Source organism: Panulirus ornatus, chromosome 56 (assembly GCF_036320965.1).
Source record: "Panulirus ornatus isolate Po-2019 chromosome 56, ASM3632096v1, whole genome shotgun sequence".
Lineage (NCBI taxonomy): Eukaryota > Metazoa > Arthropoda > Malacostraca > Decapoda > Palinuridae > Panulirus > Panulirus ornatus.
In genome coordinates, this window is record NC_092279.1 from 15,161,999 (window position 1) to 15,184,623 (window position 22,625).

Consider the following 22,625-nt stretch of genomic DNA (forward strand, 5'->3'; position numbering starts at 1 on the left):
GTGTGTGAGAGAGAGAGAGAGAGAGAGAGAGAGAGAGAGAGAGAGAGAGAGAGAGAGAGAGAGAGTTTTGAGTCGAGTTTCCTCCACAATGTGGATACTCTCGGAGAAGGCTAGGTCTTTCAGAGCCCGCAGTGTCTGCAGGTCATGAGGTATGAGGAATAGAGCCTCACTAGTTCTATCGCCAGTCTCAGAAATCGTTCTGAGGTCTGACGAACATGGCTGAGCCGTCTATAGCACAGACATCTTTATCAATTTACCCCCATCTCTTTTTTTTAAAATCTTCAGAAAATGTACATTTCTCACCCGTACACAGATCTGTTGTTGACCGCTGGGTCTAACTAAATTTGGCTAAATTTTATTTATTTATTTATTCTTTTTTTTTTACGTTCTGAGAACTGCTTGGAATAGATATAATATTTTTCACGTACGTTCATGAGGATTAGCTTAAGCTGGGCTAAAAAATGTTTTCGCTGCTTTTCCAGGTGGAATCGTCTAAATCTCATTTCGAATATATATACATTATATATATATATATATATATATATATATATATATATATATATATATATATATATATATATATATATTATGGCCAATAAATATCTCGTCTTTCTGATTTCCTCTTCGTCCATCCATTTGCAGAATCATCACCTCTCCGTTCCTCATCTTTAGCGCTATCTCAAGCAGTGAGTCATTAAGTGTGCTTTCTGGGTGTATCACTACTTCCTCCAGTAAAGGTCAAAGTCAAAAAGATGCTGCACTGGATCACGTACGAATGTATGTTAGTATGCATCTCCTGTGTGTGTGTGTGTGTGTGTGTGTGTGTGTGTGTGTGTGTGTGTTTACTAACAGTTGTCGGTCAACATAATTTACGGTTTTCCGGTACTTGGAGATATGTACCTGCTTCAAAACGTTTGATGAAGGAAGGCTTCAAAGCAACGTTAAAGCTGATGAAACAGAAGACATCTAAGTTAGGATGACCAAGGTTTAACGCGTTAATGTACGAAAAATAAAATAATAACAGCAGGAGCATCGTTTTCTACATGACATAGACCATACGCAGAAAATACGTAACCCTAACGCACGGCTTCTCCGGAAAGATAACGATGAAATACGGACAGGGCAAAGAACCGAGTGTACTGTAGGAACACAGTCTGGGGCAACATGGGGGGCAGCAGCAGCAGCAGGAGGAGCACGTTCACCACCATGCAACAGCAACGGGGAACTGCACCAACAGCAAGTGGCCACATGGGAACCCGGATGCAGGAGAGACTATGGCGTATGATGCTGATATAGCCTACCTCAGCGCTCAGTGAAGGGCCAAACTGTAGCACAGAACTGGCCTTTTTGCGAGGTGTAGTAGGAGTAGGAGTAGTAGTAGTAGTAGTAGGAGCAGCGGGCGAGAAGGTGAAGTGGGCTCAGGGGGAAAGGGGGAAGAGAGAGAGAGAGGGGCGGGTTAGGGGAACGTGAGAGAGAGAGAGAGAGAGAGAGAGAGAGAGAGAGAGAGAGAGAGAGAGAGAGGAGAGAGAGAGAGAGAGAGAGAGAGAGAGAGAGAGAGAGAGAGAGAGGATCGGGGAGAGATGTGAGTTGGTGAGGGGGAGCAGTAGGGAGAGGGGAGGCTGAAAGGAGTAGGTTGGGAGAAGCAGGGTTGTGGGGGAGAAGAGGCAAGGAGGAGTGAGGAGGATCTCCATCAATGCGAGTTTATAGTTACGTCCCGATGCACTTATGCACACAGCTCTTATGGTGAATACGTTCCGGGGCAAGTTCAGGCAGAATAAACTGGCGGTCGAACAGAATAAACTGGGGATCAGGCAGAACTAAACGGTGGTAAGGAAGACTATAACTAGTACTGAAGCAGAATACACAGGAGGTGGGGCAGAATAAAGTGATACTTGGGCAGAATGCACAGGTGGTGGGGCAGAATGCACAGGGGGTGGGGCAGAATAAAGTGATACTTGGGCAGAATACACAGGGGGTAGGGCAGAATAAAGTGATACTTGGGCAGAATTGGGCAGATCTGAAGTAGATTAATTAAATGAGGTAGAAAAAAACTACTGATGTGGCAGGGGGGGAAAAAAAATAACGCACAGAAACTTGCCATGAGGCAGAATAAACCAGTGCTTTAATCAGACTAAAACTGGTGTTGAGGCGGAATAAACCAGCGGTGTTCAAGGAAGCTGTGATGCTTATCTGGCTGTTGCACAGGGACAATGCTGAGCACACATCACACAGGCCCTCCACCGCACCGCACACCATGCACAAATGGTCACCTCCCAAAGCCCTTCGCCCGTGGTGTCATACCGCCTCACACAAAAATGTGGGCAAGATACTTTTCTTTTTTTTTAACCTTCTTTTATCTCGTGCGTTCACTTCACCAGGAGAGAGAGAGAGAGAGAGAGAGAGAGAGAGAGAGAGAGAGAGAGAGAGAGAGAGAGAGAGAGAGAGAGAGAGATTTCACTAGCATCTATCATAAACCAAAGTGGGACCCTCTGGTTTATGACTGCAGAGTTCCACCGCTTTACAGATAATGCCGACAATGCTGTTGGTAGAATGTCTATCCTTTTTTTTTTCTAAGCTGATTTGAACAGCTCAACAAAGGTGTTTGCCGGTAGGTAGACTTCAAGCTTCAAATACGCAAACCAGCGTTACATAATTTTGCTTTGAAAATGAGGGATGCAGGCGGGGAGTTGGTGGGAGGGGGGGGGGGGGGGGAAAGGGGGGGAGAGATGATTCAGTAATGTTACAATTCCAGGTATCATAACGTGTGATTTACATGCGGCTATAATCCATCATCAAAAGGAATTTAACAGTTCACGGAACCTAATGTGTGAAAAGCATTCAGTTTAGAACTTCATGAATTTAATATTCTCAGGAGAGAATCATGCTGGGTCCTTTTTTTTTTTTTTCATGCCTATTGTGTCATAATAGCCACACAGGCTTCTTCTGAAAGTCCCTATGGTTACCGTAGGCACTTCTCCGGTAGGATCAAATTGAACGCGGACGGTGTGATGGTATGCTGGCGTGTGGCAAAACCTCTGTCATGACTTCCACTAAAATATAAAAAAAAATGTACCATGGCTTCTACTGCAAAATCTCTTTCATGTTTTCTAGTGTTGTTGATCCTGTTAAATTTCCGAGAAGGACTTCATAGATATATCCTGATACCGAGAGAATCTATATTTTTATCCTCCAGTTGAAGCTTGCGATCTTTAGGTATTGTACTACAATCTTTGGAGTTCACACAGGGCGTTGGTTGAGTGACACAGGGCGTCCAAGTCTCAGGCGTGGTAGGAGAGGAAGGCTCTCCAGGATGAGCTGCTGACGACAGCGTACGAAGTGGTCTTCCTTTGCCAGTTACAGGTTCACTGAGGGTGAGGTAAAACTGCTACTGTTTTTTTTACGCAGCTTTTAACTCCTTGAGAAAAAAAAAAAAAAACGGCGCGATCCTAGAGCGCGACGGTACGACCCTTGAGTACGACGGTTACGACCGTTGAGCACGATGGCGCGACCCTTGATCACGACGGTCCGACCCTCGAACACGACGGTACGACCCTTGATCACGACGGTCCGACCCTCGAATACGACGGTACGACCCTTGATCACGACGGTCCGACCCACTTGAAGTACGACGGTGCGACCCCTTGGGTCTTAAGATGGCTTACCTTATCACACCTCTTCAGGGTCGTGTGACAAAAGGTTCCCGCCATTGCTTCCATGGGTCGGAGCGTCCCGCTGAAGGAATATATTTCCCCTCCTGCTCAGCCCATCCCTAGAGAATCACCAGCTCACTACTACTATGGTCCTGAACGAACTATATATCTCCCCCACCACAACACTTCATCTCCCGCGTCATCCACCTTACCTATATTTCGGCATTTTTCCCTCCGTTCTCTCTCTCTCTCTCTCTCTCTCTCTCTCTCTCTCTCTCTCTCTCTCTCTCTCTCCCTGGCGGGCGGGCGGGTGGGTGGGTGGTGGTGGGCGACACATCCCATATTTCTCATTCTGAACATGGTCGACCGCGTCCGCTGTGCAGTTGCCTCGCTGACTCTCCGGCCAAGTTGAAGATCAGGTGCAACCTCTCCGTGTCTTGCTGTGTGTGTGTGTGTGTGTGTGTGTGTGTGTGTGTGTGTGGCGAGTGGGTTGGGTTACATTCTTACGGCGTTCTGTTACACAAAACAGCTTACTTCTGCCATCGCGTTAGGGCCTGTGGCAAGAGAGATAGCTACACGAGGTGGAGGGGAGGAGAAGCTGTTCAGTCTTTTCGAGATAGTTTCTGCACGTGTTCCCGGAGGTTGTTAGATGACGCAAGTTATGAAGAAGGACCCTACGCTAGGAAAAGAGAAACAGAGGAACCCCATTTTTTTGCAGACGGGTTAAGAGAATGGTGGGTGGGGGAGGTTACGCCAAGAGACCCTGTTACTTGATGAGAGAGAGAGAGAGAGAGAGAGAGAGAGAGAGAGAGAGAGAGAGAGAGAGAGAGAGAGAGAGAGAGAGAGAGAATAACACCTCGCACAAGTAGAGTTCGTTGCGTCTCATGTAGTCTCCGTGAGGACGTAGTTATAGCGAGTGTAGGTCTACCAGGTCCGAATGTGGGTGGTGAGTGGTGAAACAGGGCGATGAGTGTAAAATAGGGGTGATGAGCGTTGAAACAGGACGGTGAGTGTAAAATAAGGGTAATAAGCGTTGAAATAGGGCGATATGAGTGTAAAATAGGGGTGATGAGCGTTGAAACAGGACGGCGAGTGTAAAATAAGGGTAATAAGCGTTGACACAGGGCGATGAGTGTAAAATAGGAGTGATGAGCGTTGAAACAGGACGGCGAGTGTAAAATAAGGGTAATAAGCGTTGAAATAGGGCGATATGAGTGTAAAATAGGGGTGGTGAGCGTTGAAACAGGACGGTGAGTGTAAAATAAGGGTAATAAGCGTTGAAATAGGGCGATATGAGTGTAAAATAGGGGTGATGAGCGTTGAAACAGGATGGTGAGTGTAAAATACGGGTAATAAGCGTTGAAATAGGGCGATATGAGTGTAAAATAGGGGTGATGAGCGTTGAAACAGGACGGCGAGTGTAAAATACGGGTAAAAAGCGTTGAAATAGGGCGATATGAGTGTAAAATAGGGGTGATGAGCGTTGAAACAGGACGGCGAGTGTAAAATACGGGTAATAAGCGTTGAAATAGGGCGATATGAGTGTAAAATAGGGGTGATGAGCGTCGAAATAGGGCGATGAGTATATCTGTGTAGTCACTTAGAAACAAACTTTTGAGGCTACTTCTTCTTTTTCCCAATCATATACATAATACCATTTGTGGAAACATCTTCTTTTCTTTTCTTGTATTCTTTATGGGAGGGGAAATTTCTTTCGAGGATGTACCCCCGGGGGAGAGCGGGCTGATTTACAATCAGCATCAATAAAACATCTCCGGAGTGGAGAGAGACAGAGATAGACACACGCGCGCACGGGATACGATGCAGTTGAACGGAATGACTTGCGAGAGGGCTCATTGGTATACATATTCATCGATGACATGTCATGATGTCTTGTTTACAACCTGGGACGAGGCAGGCAAATGGTCCATGAACCATGGGGAAGGGAGGGGGATGATGCCGCACGCTCCCAGGGGGGGATCACGGCCAGTATCAGACGGCCATAAGCAATACACGCCCCCCCCCCCCAACCCCCCAACCCCCTCCTGATGAAGTCCATAACTTCTGAGGGCTGAAGTTCCAACTTGCTTCGAGCGAAGGGGAGGACCCCACCACCCCCTAGTCGCCGTGGAGGCATCAACGCATATTTATCACTTTCGACTCCCTCCAACGACGACGTGTGCGACCCTTTGTGCAAGACCGTTGCAAAGCCCTTTGGGGGAATGATGATCATACCCGCGGGGCGTCCTCAAGGGCAGGTATACACATGCTGTAAAAAAAAAAAAAAAATGGCTGTATCTTCGAAATCGAGTAAGCGCGCCGTTGGTACTCCAGGTGTCCAGGGCTCTGTAAATAGGCCAAGATGTAACGTCTAATCCAGTCAAGGAAGTAGCGAGTTGACGAAGCGTAGTTTTGATTTTCAGCCACGTCCTACTGCAGGCATACTACCACCTCTGGGAGGTTAATGCCACCGAGACATCCCTGGGATGGTGGTTCCGGTGATGTTATCTATCTATATTCATCATCAGCGGTCGACTTGAGATGATTAATTCAATGGAGGTTGATCACTGCACCATCATCATACTCTGATGATCATACGGGGACGCTCTGAGGACATGCTGATAGGTTATTGATCCGTCATCAGAGACGGCGGTCTCCGGGAAGCGAAAGAACGATCAAAAGAAATAATTTCCTCAGTCGTGCGGGGGGGAAATAGCCCACGTCTCATGGTTACTCATTGATAGTGTTTATCCTGAGAAAATATAGGAAATCTTTGGAAATCATTTCTTTTGATCTCTGTGGCGTAAATGAGAGTGTATTTGATTTCTCGTTGAACGCACAATCCCTGGTTTTGAGATACTGATATTTCGAGTTGGGTCGACTAAAAGATTTTTTTTCTTTAGCTGCGTTCTTAAAAAAAAAAGGGGGGGGGTGGGGTACTGTAGTTCAACTACGGCGATGGAACTGACGGATGGATAAGGGAAACATGAGCAACAATGACTACTGCAGTGCTTTTACTCGGTAAGATACCAATAGACGAGGGTTACCCATGGGCGAAGAGACACAAGAGACGTAGGTCTGAAGTAAGAAGGAGGGGTCAAGTAGAATAGGGTGGGATGTGGGTTTGTGGCTGGAAGGAGAGAGGTCAAGTCAGGCAGGATGGTGTTGTGGGTTCGAGGTAGGCTTGGCAGGAGTCCTCCGGTGCTGATGAAGATTCATGGAGTGAAGAAGTAGCCCATGAGAGAAGGACGTGACTAGCGAGCGGGGTCTTCGTGGAGCTTCTGCTGGAGGGTGTGGCGCGCGCTGCCGTTTGTGCTACTGCCGCAGGGGGGGTGGTCGCGGACGCAGCGGAGGTTCATATCTCACAGTGAGAGATCTGCGTATGGTTTGCCTTCACTGGTGCCTGGGTAATAATAGGTGAGCGAGGTGAGGTCACGCAGGCGGTCCTAGGGAAAAGACGTGGCCGACTGGTGCAACTAGGAGGGAGCTTATTACCGGCCTTAAGGGAGAAGGTCGCAAGCTCTTCGACTTCACTCTTGGGCGGGGGGGCGGGAGTGTGTGATCTCGGCAGGGCTGGGGCGATCCGTGGGAGACAGCTCTTCTCAGAGAGAGTGATAAGGTCACCTGCTTGATAATGAGAGAAGCCGCCTAATTAATATCGCCGCCCTCCTCCACTACAAATTCAACCTAATTCAAGTCAAAAGACATACACGAATTGAGCTCATTACAACAGATGGCATTTCTCTGGATGGACTACGCCGTGCACTCTTGTATGTTTATGAATAAAGCATGAGGGAGAAAGATGCAAAGCAAGAATCTAATGATCTCGTAAATCATATACACCGGCACAGGTTGGATTATCTGATATTCAGGACGTGGTATTAAATATGAATCAGCATAACGCATTGTGTGTGTGTCGGAGAGAGAGAGAGAGAGAGAGAGAGAGAGAGAGAGAGAGAGAGAGAGAGAGAGAGAGAGAGAGAGAGAGAGAGAGAGAGTTTTTCGTAGTGTTGTGGTTAGTGATGCTGATTTTGAATTCACGCAGGGGCACGCCCGAGTTCGAATCCTGGGCGCAGCACTCTGTCCGCTATTGAACCCATTTGTTCATCCCCTTATCCCCTTGGGGCTCATCGATTAATGGGTACCTGGATTAGGCTGGGCTATGTATATATTCTCTCTCTCTCTCTCTCTCTCTCTCTCTCTCTCTCTCTCTCTCTCTCTCTCTCTCTCTCTCTCTCTATCTTTCTCTCTCTCTCCAAAACCACAGCTCTCTATCCACAACCAGGTCCTGCACACCTTTCTATGGTTTCCCTCAGATGTTTCACCTCTCTCACTCTCCATGCGTCCAAACTAATTCCCTACACACACACACACACACACACACACACACACACACACACAGGTTGTCCGGGAAAGACCTCCGAAGCTTCATTCATTAATAATCATTAACTGTGTCAACACACAAATCTTTTCAGAACGAATATCAGTAATAAACGTCTCTAAACGACGCGGCGTCATCTCGCGAGATTCAATATGAACCCCGTCCACAGCTCCGTAAACCCCAGCCCTCATAACCCTCCCTCCTGAGACGGCGCTACGACCTGAAAGGCGCTTCTGAACATCGCGCATGCGCGAGCTCTCGGCGGCGCTGTCACGCAGCCGAGGATCAGACGCTACAGAGATTTCGCGCCGAAACTTGTAAATACATATACATATACACCTGTGCGTGAGCCATGGCTAGGGCGCTGACCTACCCCTTCTCTGCCGTCTCACAGTTACCTTAAAATAAAAACGACAGACGGACAGACAGAAGGGCGTAAAAATAGGAGGGGGAGCGAGATACAGAGAGAGAGAAGTCAGGTTAAAGTGTGCAAGCTGGGGATGGTAAGAACGTATTCCGTCCCTGCGCAACGTAAATGAATTTACTGAGGGAAGTAAGAAGCTTCCGACCTGTGATGTGTCCGACTCAGGCAGGAGAGGCGGGCATTACTCTCCCAGCCATTATGCTGATGCCGGGGAAACACATGCAGGAATAATTTCCCTGAAACTGGTGGGAAAATTGTTTCAGGGAGAATCGTATAACTTAACCAAATATGAATTTACAGTGTGTGTGTGTGTGTGTGTGTGTGTGTGTGTGTAAGTGTGTGTGTGTGTGTGTGTGTGTGTGTGTGTGTGTGTGTGTGTGTGTGTGTGTGTGTGAGTGTGTGTGTGTGTGTGTGTGTGTGTGTGTGTGTGTGTGTGTGTGTGTTGTGTGTGTGTGTAAGTGTGTGTGTGTTGTGTGTAAGTGTGTGTGTGTTGTGTGTAAGTGTGTGTGTGTGTGTGTGTGTGTGTGTGTGTGTGTGTGTGTGTGTGTGTGTGTGTGTTGTGTGTAAGTGTGTGTGTGTGTGTGTGTGTGTGTGTGTGTGTGTGTGTGTGTGTGTGTGTGTGTAAGTGTGTGTGTGTTTCTTTATCTAGTTGTCTATACGTACTCCACGACCAGTTTCCATGAAAAGGGTCGTGGCGTTACCCAGGATCCTTCTCAAGGCTCCTGCAGCCCGAGGCAGCGCTACATCCAGTATCAGGAAACCGTAGGCTCCTTTAGACTAAATAAGTTCTCTGGTGAGATTGTACTCCCAATGATACAGCCTCGCCAAAAAGTTAATTTTCTACACCCGCGGAGTAACCTCGGGCGGGCGGAGTACGGTAAAACGTGTGTAAACAAGTAAAAAATAAAGAACGGTTTATTGAAATCAATTGTGTGTGTGTGGTGTGTGTGTGTGTGTGTGTGTGTGTGTGTGTGTGAACCATCAGTGAAGCAGCTGTTTACTCATCCTAAACGGGTTAGGAAACTTTATTTTTCTTCGGAAAAATTCAAATATTTTTTGAGACAAGACGAATTTCAGTTGTCTTGCTAACGCTGGCTTAATCGTACTTAGGTTTAAGTTTGATCAAATCTCAGAGAAAAAAAAAAAAATTCTTACGTCTGCTGCATCTGTTTCAAGTCGCTTCCCGAAACCCTTGTTTTTTTTGTTTTTTTTTACCTTTTCTTTTTCATCCGCAAAGTTTACGAACGAACTTCGGAAATCCTCCAGGCCTGACCTACTCCGGGTTATGCCTGGTTGTGCTCAGATAAGGTTATGTAAGTCGGGTGAAACAAAATTCTGGGTAATCCCTCGGCTCTGCCTTGGTCCGTTCCTTGGTTTTCCCCCGAGGTAAACATACGACCATGGACCTGTGGAACGATCCGGAACCCCAAAACAACACAAAATATTTCAAAAGAAAACAAAAATATCCGAATCATTTACTGATATCGCATTTTTTGCGTATCTTCATATCTCCAATGCGATACGATCATTGTTCGCGTATCCATGCAATGTCTGACTTATCTGATAATTACACACACTATATGATGAACGAGAAATTAGAAATTAGGAGTCTCGTCCAATCGGCCTGTGAACGAGAGATCAGAAGTCAAAAAAAAAAAAAGGCTTGTGTTACAGAAGGCTTGACTGCTCTCCAGAGTCTTGGGTTCTTCTCTGTAGCACCCGGAAGTGTGTGTGTGTGTGTGTGTGTGTGTGTGTGTGTGTGTGTGTGTGTGTGTGTGTGTGTGTGTGTAAGGCGTTAGGCTTTTCTCGATCGTCCAACATAACCCGAGCTTTGCCGCCGCCGTCCGGCATACTGATCGTGCCACCGTACCCCTGAGCCGTGCCCACTGGTGTGCTGATCGCTCGCCAATACCCCAGGCCGTGTGCCGACCAGTACACCGTGTTACTATATCAACCACCGGTCAAATACTCTCTCTCTCTCTCTCCTGAACTGTCCGATTACATCGAATGCCTGATGGTGGTTCCACCCACCAGTGGCGGGCGAGAGGATCCACTAAGCAGCCAGACACAACCATGACAACCTAGAGACCGACGCTCACGCCTCCTGACGACGCCCCTACACCAGCCTCTTCCCCTACCTCCCTCGACGCCCATCCTTTACACCCTCCCCAACCAAACCCTACGTCAAGCACGACGCGCACTAAGGCCTTTTTGTCCATTTATTCCGCAGGTTCGGCCTAACGTACGACCAGCCGCACGACTGGCAGCTCCGCATCCGCTACGTGCAGCACCGGGACGAGGGGACGTACCAGTGTCAAGGTGTCCACCCACCCTCCCCTCATACGGACCATCCACCTCCAGGTCGTTGGTGAGTCAGTCTCTCTCTCTCTCTCTCTCTCTCTCTCTCTCTCTCTCTCTCTCTCTCTCTCTCTCTCTCTCTCTCTCTCTAAATATCAACTGGAATTAAGTAAAATCAAGCCGGAAATGACATGGTAGCTTTCATCATAGTTTTCTCTTTGTCAACAGTTGAGTCGCACGCAATACAACCGACATACTTTGACTTGATTGTCACAAGAATCATGATCATGGTCCTGGGATGTGACAGAACCGGTCATGGATGCCCTCCTGGTTTCACTTGTCTGTTCCTACCTTCCGGTTGGTCGAAGTCTTTGTTTTCCAGACAGAAGGCAGCTTCTGTCCGCGGGTGGCGCAGGTTCTGTGAGATTTCTGTAATGGTACAGGTTGAGGATGACGTACTCGCTGGCACTACGGGTTGGGCTTTTGACAAGTCCATCATCACAAATAAGGAGGAAAGTGTGAGTTATTCCCACCTCGTCCGGCTCGCTGTGTGTGGTGCAGGAAGCCGGATCAGACACCCGGCCCCCCTTCCACTCCTTCCTCCAACTTGAAAGCTATGAATTTGCGGTTTAACCTGACCTCTCTGCCGGCTCGGGAGGCCAAGCTTGTTATGTACTTCCAAGGGAACCTGACACTCATGTTTAGCCGACTCGTAAGGATAGCGATTCTACCACTGACGCAGGGAGATCCCTCTCCAGATTCTGTGGGCTGGCGAGACTGCGTTGGGATTCTCAGTGCTGAGCTGTGTGCCGAGTTCCGACACTGACGCAAGACCGACCCTCCCCCACTGGGACAGGGAGGAGCTGGATCGAGCAGGACAGTCTCGACGTCCTCGCCATGTTAAAGTCGGCAGCAGTACACTCTCCCTCCACATACGACGAAGACGAGGCCACCCCCTTGAACGATCATGGGTGAAAACAGGATCTTTCCCCAAATTTCTTGACGCCAGAGACCGTCAAATCTAGACGCTTCTGAGAACTGTGTGTATTTCAAGGCTGATGTATCGAAGCAAAAAGGAAAAATCTTATCCATAACACTTATTATTTTTATTTCCAGTGTCCCACAAAGGGAGTTTATTATCAAATTTCTTCGGTTGTGTTGGCTGACGAGCCACTGCTGTTGATACAAAGCAAGAACTCTTCTCAACGTCACACTGGGCAAAGTCTCTAAAGCAACACCAGTGATGCTCGGCAGACAAAAACGACTTCCCCTCAAAAAAATAAAACTCATTATTTTCCCTTTTTTTTCACGTCTCCCATAACAAAAAAATAATGAAGAACTTTCCAAGTTGTGTTGAAGATTCACAGGCGGTACGACGACGGCTCCTCCTTCCAATAGTGCAGCCCTTAGACGGAAAGACTTTGCAAACAACAGAAGAAATTCCAGCTCAGCCCTCGTTAATGAGGGCGCTAAACTTTGGAAAAAAAAATATGACGAGCATTAATTTCTTACGAGACGCCTACGTAGGCCATAGCCAGCTGAAATGCAGGCACCTCGATGTAATGTGGACAGGGGTCCACTGTTCTCTTGGATAGTAACATTTAACATAGACACTTGACTGTGAGATTGCACTGGCAAGATCGCGGAGTTATTGTAGGGGCAGCTGAGTGCCCCATGCTGTGGGATCAAAGGAGGAGTGAGATTCTTCGTCCGACAGGTGCCAAAAGATTATACAGACACGAGGTAAGAAGCCGCGAGAAATAATTTATTTTGGTCGGGTGGCAAACTTGTCAGGAGAAATGGCAGGTCAAGGTAAAGTGGAGGAGACAGACAGTTGGGAGAAAGGTCCACGAAATTCACTTCTCTATAATCAGCTGCAGAGTACGTAAAAATAATTACACTTGTGACAAACTCTGGAGAATGTGGTCGAAAAAATTATAAAATTCGCAATTCTTCTTGATGTTTTAAATTACGCTTTTTATACAGTCTTTAAATAAGTATAATTTTAGGTTTGACTACTGGATGAACAAGAGAGCAGTCTCTAGTGCAGCAGCTAAAGATGTCTTTTACAAATACAATTATCAGACATGAATCACAGCCAACATTCTCTCGTATGTCGTTATAAAGTCTTGTAAAAATGTCAGCACAAATACGGCTGACTGTAAATGCAACTCCAGGCTGACAGTGGCCCGGACCCCAGACCAGCGTTAACCAGGGGTCAAGCTGACTGTGGCCAGCACCCAGCCGAACGTTAACCTGGGGTCAAGCTGACTGTGGCCAGCACCCAGCCGAACGTTAACCAACGGTGAGCTGATAGCGGCCAGGATCTGGGATACTGTGAATATACTGCTCCAGCTTGTCTTCCTGGCTTTACACCCGGCGATACATTGTGGTCAGGTCTTATGGACGGCAGTATGTATGCACCCGGACCCAGTAAGGTCCTGCAGGTATCTCACTTTACCTCAAAATACTGGACCAAGTCACACACTTCCTATATATATGTAACACATGGGTCACATGTCGAGACTTGAAGATCACTCGAATTTCAAAATGTTCCGTTCGAAAAATGTCCAAATCATACGCTCTTTTTCTGACTCTTTTTCATAACGTCTTTAGATAGTGTGGGATTCGAAGCGGCGCACGTGCCGTAATTCTAGAACTCACGGTCAATATAAGCTATAAGCGTATGGGCGATGGTGAAGTAACCAATGCTTTTTTTCCTCCCTTTATTGTCATTTTGAGGGTTTTACCGTTTCAATATATGAAAAAAATTAAAGAAAAATAATTCCCTGACCGTACACAGGGTCTTCTCTATTTAGACTTGAAAGTAGCGACCACTGATCAGAACATGTATATGAGCAAACTTGCAAACTTTACTTATACAACACAAAATGGTCTTCGACTGTGTCTGGAGACCTTGGAAGGAGGATTAAAAAAAGAGATCATGGAGCTGAACTAATCGGTGTCTGACTCGAGATTGCTCCGACCTGCTGCAGGAGTGAGCCGGGCTGAGTTGTCGCTCGGCTCCCTCCCCCCCCCGAGCAGGACTGCATCAGTGCTCGTTGGGCTAGACAAAGGTCGTTTGGAGTTAAATGACTCTCCAGTGACTGGATCACCCCCTAAATAACTCACCGTTTCGTCTCCTAGGCAGGCCCATTACCCGTCGGGAAGGCTCCCGCTCCAGTCTTTACTGTCAACTAAACTGATTGCGCCGTTTTCCTCAAGAAGACGAACAGCGCCCTCCTGGAGACGTATCCTCATGGTCCAGCCCCGTGGCACGCGTCCGTCCATACCCGCTTTCTCCAGCGCGCCCTACGGTTTAAATGGGGTCCTCCTGGGAGAGAGCGAGACACAGAACGCTTGTCATGAGAGAGACCATTATGGACTCCTTTAACACGCGTTAAGGGGACGGGGGTTCCTCCACACTCGCTGCCTTGGTTCCTAGATCCACAGAGAAGGACTCAAGGGGGTTATGAGATAGCTCAAGTGTCCCGTCCATCATCAGTAATTTTTAAGGATTTAAAAAAATACATATATATATCATGTGGGCATGTTTGTGTTACCGAACTCCTCCTGCTTGAGGTCACACCTCAGTGAAGAGTCACCTTCAGCGAGAGTGCACATCACCGTCAGCTGACGAGACAAGAAGTATAGCCTCGATCAAGACCTTCTCCCTCCGAGGTAGTCCATCCCATCCCCTGGTTCCCACGGTGTCATGTGATGCAGACTCCTGACCTCAACACCTGATTTCAAGCGCTTCATTCTCTCTCTCTCTCTCTCTCTCTCTCTCTCTCTCTCTCTCTCTCTCTCTCTCTCTCTCTCTCTCTCTCTCTCTCTCTCACACACACACACAAGCAACGTAACGTAACCTCCTTAAGCAACAGAACCTCGAAATCCCATTGCCATGGGATGACCCGCTCTCGACATTACCACGTTATGTCGGAGTTCTTCTTCAGTCCACCGCAAACCCTAACACCACCACTTCCAGACTTCAAAGTGGTACTGAGAGAGAGAGAGACAGACAGACAGAGCGTGAGTTTTCCCTTGACATCAGCTCGCGTCCTCGTTCCCTGTAACAATCACCGTAAACCGCAACGTAGCGCCATTCTCCTTTAATCGCCGGCGGTAAAAGGAAAATAACGAAGTAAAACGAGTCGAGATGATACAGTGGCCAGAGGAGAGACTGGGCAGGGAGGGGAGGGAGGGAGGGGAGGAGGGGAGACCACCACTGCCTCGTACTTCCTCATTTAAATCTCACACGTTCGCCATTACCGTAAGAAGAAGAAGAAGAAAAAAAAAAAGACCATTCGCTTGGGGAGCGCTGGCTATCTGGGGAAATAAGACAGAGAGCTCTGCAGCCCAAGGCATTGTTGACCGGCCACCTGGAACGTCACCTTGCGGCAGCGGCCCACTCCTCTGCCTCACCTGGTGTGCCTGAACGGAGGCATCATCCTCTTCCTCCTTAGCGTCGTCAGTGACGTCTCAGACAGCTACGTCCTCATTAAAGCTAACGATCTTGCCCTGTGTGGCGAGGTGGCGATGGGAATAAATAAAGGCAGACAGTATGAATTATGTACATGTGTAAATATGTATATGTCTGTGTGTTTATATATATGTGTACATTGAGATGTATAGGCATGTATATTTGCGTGTGTGGACGTGTATGTATATACATGTGTATGTGGGTGGGTTGGGCCATTCTTTCGTCTGTTTCCTCGCGCTACCTCGCTAACGCGGGAGACAGCGACAAAGCAAAATAATAATATCATAATATATATATATATATATATATATATATATATATATATATATATATATATATATATATATAAAGGTACTGGGAGACCTTATACCCTTGGGTGCGACAGGACGATCCTTCAACACGGTGGTCCGACCTTTGAGGACGACGGTACAATACTTAAGAGCGTGATAAGCCTGGCCTTTTAACCTGACTTAAAAATAAACATCAGGTCAAAGGCCAGGCTCTATCGATCCTCATCAAGGGTCGTCCCGTCGTTAACGGAAAGTTATGATGGAGCGGCAATAATACGCCCCACAATTACTCACTTCCAGAAATGTCTGGATAATGAAGCACGCTGAAACCCGCTACTGTTACGACGAACGGAAGATCTTAAACAACGTCCTTTTAATTTGGGTAATTCCTCGGGTCTGTTTCGTGGTAGCGAAAGTCATTAGTGAGATATAGCCACCATGGACGGTCCTGAAGCCTTAAATAAGAAAATCCTCTACAGAACAGGACGGGAAGGAGACAGAACATGTCATCTAATGGTGTTTCTGACGCCACATTCCAACCATACCAGAACACATTCCAAAAGGAAACGAGAAAATTCAGTTAAGACAGTTATACTTAAACGCTACTCAGAGAAGATTACATTTCCCTCATTTTTGTCGGCATAATCGTTCCAGAAGTCTTCACCTTGCTCCTTTGCCCCTCCCGGTCTGAGGTAAAGCATGTCTTTACAGAAAACCGCAGTACGCTTTTCCTGGCTTTCTAAGAATATGAACTAATTTACTTTCGTTCTCAATTCCACGAATGAAGCACCTTCCATTTCTCCCATCAGTGTGCTTCAGACCCCCCGCTCCTCTTTCCACTACCCATTCTATTACCTTAAATGTTTTTTTTTTTTAGTTATTCCTAAATTTCTCCATCATTTTTGTGCTATGAATTTGCCCAGCCGCAGTTCAGTAATATGATGAGTTCTCGGTAACTTTATTCCCTGTAAAGTAATCAGGTTTTATTCCCCTTTAACCACCCTCCCCCACCCCAACCATAACTATCATCTGGGCGGCCAGAGAATATCAACCCTGTATACCAGCTCCAACCTCCCACCTCTCTGCTCCATAACAAGATACAACAGGCCAGCTCCAGCCTCTCACCTCTCGTCTCTCTCTCTGTTCCATAACAAGATACAACCACCCACCTCCCGTGCTGGGGAGCTCCTCCTCCTCCTCCTGAAGCGTCAGCCAACCAGATGCTGCTGCCACTATCACCTTCCTCGTCTGCTGCTCCCTCTGGAATCTGCTGTCAGAATACTTTACCAACAGCAACCTGCCACAAGCCTGATCTCAAGTCACGTCAATTGTGATCATCTTTGTATTTCTGACTTCAATTTTTTTCCCCCTTGTCCACTCACTGCAACGGAGGCAATCCATATCTTGTGGTTCATTAGCTATAAATCTCCTGAGTAGTTCTTGGCAGCTTTTCAGAACTCGTCATACTAACCTAAGGGCCTTCTCTTATCTACCAAACCACTCGCGTTGCTATCCACCTTTTTAGACGAGAGCCAGGTACTGAAGTCTGTGGTCTTTGTGTGTGTGTGTGTGTGTGTGTGTGTGTGTGTGTGTGTGTGTGTAGAGTTTGAGGTACCGTGACTGTAGGGGCGGCAGCGCAAATCCTGCCGTCGTAATGAAGCACCAAGGGCCTTGTTCATTGCAGAGGCGGCCATCAGGATCCTGGACGAGCGAGGGGTGGAGCTGCGGGAGAAGTTCTACCGCACGGGTTCCACCATCGAACTCCAGTGCCACGTGGCGGACGTCCCCACGGCCACGACCCTCCAGCTGGCCTGGTACCATGACAACCACCGCCTCAACTACGACGACACCAGGGGCGGCGTCAGGTGTGTTACCTCACCACAACCTCCCACCACCACCTCCTCCTCCTCCTCCTCCAACACATGAAAGCTATCTACTGACTCACACTCGTAACACTTCGGGCTTTACTGATGACTTCGCATGCATTACCAGAATCTAATGACGTACTGACGTATACGAAACTGTCGAGACTGGATGTGTAACGATCTCTCTCTCTCTCTCTCTCTCTCTCTCTCTCTCTCTGTTTACCCCAGACACTAACACGCATTCAAGATTTACCGGACACACACAAAAGCACAGCGACTGTAAATTCAAAATGTCCTAAAGGGAACCAGCCACTTGCTGGCTTTGTAGTGAATATTGAAAAGAGAGAGAGAGAGAAAAAAAAAAGGGTAGATTACACTGATCATACCTGACTATACAGCAGGTGTGCTATACTGCCTGGCCCCATCCCCGACCCTGTAGGTACTAGGAAATGCTTGACAGGCGGACGGTAACCCAACACCACACTCAATGACAAACACAGGTTATGCTACTTGGCCCATAGACGGTCTCTCTCTCTCTCTCTCTCTCTCTCTCTCTCTCTCTCTCTCTCTCTCTCTCTCTATCAGAGCAGTGGGTCGTTGACTGATGCTTCCCTGGAGCGTTAACAACCTGAGGAGACCTGCAAAAAAAAAAAAAGAAAGAAAGAAAAAAGAAGCTTTTCCGGAGACTTACTCCGGAGAGGTGAATCGCCACAGAGCTCCTTAAGCCTTAAGATAAGTCAGAGATGCGGTGGGAATAGCCAAACAAAAACAATAATCTGATGGCCTATAAGAACGAAAATAACTTGGCCTATAAGAACGAGATGATTTGCTGGGGAGTACAGTAAATGGTATCCTAAAATCGCAAGCTCCATCTGTACTGACACGGTAGTTCAAGCCGGCATGGTGGTGTTGGTCGTGCCCGGTGTCACCATACCGCACTTCTGCACCTGGAGTAAATCTCTGGGGTGCCATTTGGGTAAGCATCTTGAATATTCCGAGTTCCTCAAATGACGATAAACTGCCTTTGATGTCGGGGAGGGGAAACCCGGGGCGTTTCCAGACAGAGGAGGCAACTCCCTCTGGGGTGCCACAGCTGTGGCTGTAGTCTGACGAGTGGCTGTAGTCAGACAAGAGGGCGTTGTCAGACGAGAGGGCGTTGTCATACGAGTGGGTGTTGTCAGACGAGCGGGTGTTGTCAAAGGAGTGGCGTGGCCAAACGAAGCGGTGGTGCAGTGCAACCATACGACTGGTGGTGTACACCTGGTGTTGCGAGGGGCACCGGCGGTTGGAACGCTGTGGGTTTATTGCCAGCGCAGAGACTCCCTGTAACTGGTCCCCTTTGTTGATAGAGTGGCACCAGATGACACACTTGTACGTGACTGTTAGGCTAGAGCAACGTCCCCCTCCCCCACTCATGGCTCTCTTACTGTGATGGAATACAGAACAGCTCGCATCAAGATGCAAAGTGACGCACACCTCTACATCCAATAAAAAACCAGTCTATCTTTTCCACTATAACTCTTTTTGTTCCATTATGGATAATTATCCTTCGCCTGCTGAAGCTGAAAGTATCAATATTCCTACGGCTTAATAATTTGTCATCCTCACTGGACTGGGGGTCATAAAATAAATCCTGTATGTCAAAACTGTCCTCCACTCAAGATGAGGCTCCCCACCCCTTTACTCAATTCTTTTCCAATTAGAGCGGGTTTCCCTTTCCTACAGCAAACATATTGATCCCATACAGTAAAGACGAGAAGTGGAGGACTGGTAACACATTTGCTCCAGCAGTCTGGCACTGACTTGGCAGCTTAATGTATCCCACCCTCCCTCCTTCTACTTCTGTAATGACAAGATGTATAATTGCCTAGCCAAAGGATATTTCTATGTGTTATTTTTTTTGTAATATAACAAACACACACCATTAGGCTAACACCCCACCATCCCCTGACAAAGGATCTTAAACTATATCCTTCAAGAGGTGAAGGTTAACTCCTTCACACCCTCAGGGAACGTAATTAATGAGGTCATTTCCAGCTTACTAACCCTGTTTCTCTCCCTCTCTCTCTCTGTGGGGGCTCCGGCCGGCCGGCAGCGTCAAGACGGAGCTGCGCGGCACCGTGGCTCGCTCTTGGCTCCGGGTGAGCGGCGCCGTGCGGGCCGACTCAGGCACTTACTACTGCAACGTCACCAACCTGGCCATCACCAGCGTCAACATACACGTGGTGCCAGGTGCGTCCCTGCTGTTGAGGCGGGTGATACGTGAGAGGCTTGTAGGTGGTGCTGTAAGGGACTGTAGGGGGTGGTGTAAGGGTTGTTGTAATTGATGTATGGGGGGGGGGGGTTCTTAATGGTAATGCACAAGTTGTAGGTGATGTTAAAGGTGGCGTTGTAGAAGCTATGGGTTCGATATAGCTGTTGCAGGTGGTGAGGCAGCAGCCGATGTCTGGAAGGATGGATCAGACACCCATGGCTGGCGCAGGATTTGGCCTCGGTACTCTGCTTAACATCAACGCTGAGAGGCTGGTCACACAGCCTATCTTCACGTGATCATACCACTTTATGTTCCCATCCGTGTAGACATGATTGCCCGTAATGCGAGGCACTGGAATGAGGACTGGGAAAACCATGTCTGGGTAGGAATGATCCCTCAACATTTGCCAGAGCAACACGTCTGCCCCGAGTGGCTCTCAAGTTCCTCCTACCAGTTGGAACCTCCGGTTAAGTCCTTTATCTCCGTGCCAGATGGATCGTCCGGGATCCTGAGTAGCCAGATATTCTGCAGGGGCTCCAGGATCAAGGGCTTAGAGATGGACCTTGTCCTGCGAGTGAATTCTGGTGACACTAACTGCCAGGTGTAACACCTGGTGCTGTATTGTCTGTGTGTACTGGACCATGAGATGACTCGGGCTTGGGTCTTCGTGTACTGGACCATAAGAAGACTGGGGTACGGATCTCTGTCTGTATGCTAGACCTACGATGACTAGGGTCCTGGTCTTGTCTGTATACTAGACCCTACGATGACTGGAGCCCGGGTCTTTGTATGTATGCTGGACCCTATGATGACTGGGGTACTGTTCTTTGTCAATGTACTGGACCCTATGATGCCTGGAGTCCGGGTCTTTGTGTGTATACTGGACCCTGAGATAACTTAGGTTCCAGAACTTACTTCTGCAGTAAACCTTACAACTGGGGTTAGGTCCTGTGTATCAAACCCCTGTCAAACTACAACTCAAGGTCTTTGTGTGTGTGTGTGTGTGTGTGTGTGTGTGTGTGTGTGTGTGTGTATTGAACCCTACGACATCTACAGCCTTAGGACCTGTGTACAGAAGAATCCATGGACAACTAAGGGCTGAGGTCTTGCTTGTGTGCTAAGCCCTGAGACAACTTAGGTTGGGGGTCTTCGTTGTAATGAAAGTTACACTCGGGGGGGGAAGGAAGAAGTTGACATCGAACCCTTTAAAAGTAAGCGTTTAATTAACTCCCCGACTTTGGTTCCCCCCCTTCCTAAAACTCCGAGGGAAACTTTGGCCTCGTGACAGATGGTTGAGGCAGAGGAGAAGCAGCCAGGGAGACAGTCTTGGGTGACAGGCCGTAGCTCACTGGGGAGTACACTGCCACTATGTCCTAAGATCCACACTGTTCTAGATCTAGAAGTAGCTTGAGTCTTTCGTGCCATTCTAAGACATAGGATGTGAGAATACACGGCACGTGTATCATCAAGATATCACAGATTTCGTCTTTCATGTTCAGGTGTACAGAGATGTGCTGTTGTCTTATTTACGCCTCAATTTGTAAGACTGTCAAGTCTTGTGTACGTCTTCTCTTCCTTCTTCACGCCCTCCCCTTCAATCCATCTCTCTCTCTCTCTCTCTCTCTCTCTCTCTCTCTCTCTCTCTCTCTCTCTCTCTCTGTAGTCGTGCGAACCGTCTAATAGTGTTCCCTCGTCTTGCAGACGAACACCCCGCCGCCATCCAGCAGGGAGCCGCGGTCTCGGCCTGGAGAGCCCACACGCTACTGCTGGCCGCCCTCGCCTCCACCCTGGCCCACACCCTGACCTCCTGCTGCTGCTTCTGCTGCCACTCCTCCTCCTCCTGTTACTCCTGCTTCCCGCCGCACAGATAAAACTGCCGGGCTGTGGTACGCCGCCGCTGCCGAGACAGAAACCGGCCCAGAAAAAAAAAAAAAGGAGGAGGAGGAGGGAGGCGGGCTAACATACGTACGTAGGTGTGCTGAGGACTTAGCCAGCCGCACAGACCTGGAGCTTTCCCAGCTAAAGCTGACTCTTCACAGGAACCTGGGGGACCATCGGCTATAATGACCCGACACCACGCCCACCCTACAGATTATGAAGGAGAGAGAGAGAGAGAGAGAGAGAGAGAGAGAGAGAGAGAGAGAGAGAGAGAGAGAGAGAGAGAGAGAGAGATTCTTGTTTTTCTGTACTGATTACAAGTATATTTAATACAAAAAAAAAAAAAACATTTTTATTTTTGCAACTAAACCATGTCTGTCTATATTGGGATAGCAAAAAGCCAGTACCTAACATGGGAACTAAAGATGGGGGGGAAAAAATACTACAAATTGATGTTTCCTCGATGTATATACTTTTTTTTAGGTGCATATATATATATATATATATATATATATATATATATATATATATATATATATATATATGTTTTTCGCCGTGAGGCACTGGTGAAGTGCGGCAGGCGAGGGAAATCATGTTACATTCATCAAATATTGGTGTTTAATGTTGCGTCCTGTTCATTACTGGTTTCCCCTAAAGACACGTCGATGCCTGATGCATCCAAGATTGTTCACTGAGGTCCTTCGTTGTGACGGTAAGTCCCACCACTCATCAAACCTTAATAATATTATTCTATACCATTAAATTCAATGTCATTTGCAAGATGCATCTTCTTTCTAATAAACGAGATCGAAAACCCATAAAACCAGTTTGAATCTCCATCACTTTGATAAGGACTTGTAGACGTTTCACACACGCAATCACAGTATAAATGCCTCTTGCTTACCTTTCCCATGTGTGGATGAAGAAGAATGATATATAATTCCTGAGGATTACATAAATAATCACGTAATCACAAAACAGAAAAATGCTTATCATCTTTCTGATGTACTGATGGAGTAAAATGAAATATAATTCCTACGGATTACATGGAAAATCACTCAATCACAAAATAATAATTAAAAAAAACCTGCTTACCTTTCAG

General features: G+C 47.5%; 1 pseudogene; it reads left to right on the top strand.

Moving 5' to 3' along the window:
- Nucleotides 1-22,361, top strand: part of LOC139765928 (lachesin-like) — a 77,730-nt pseudogene extending 55,369 nt beyond the window's left edge.
- The last annotated feature ends 264 nt before the right edge of the window (nt 22,362-22,625 follow it).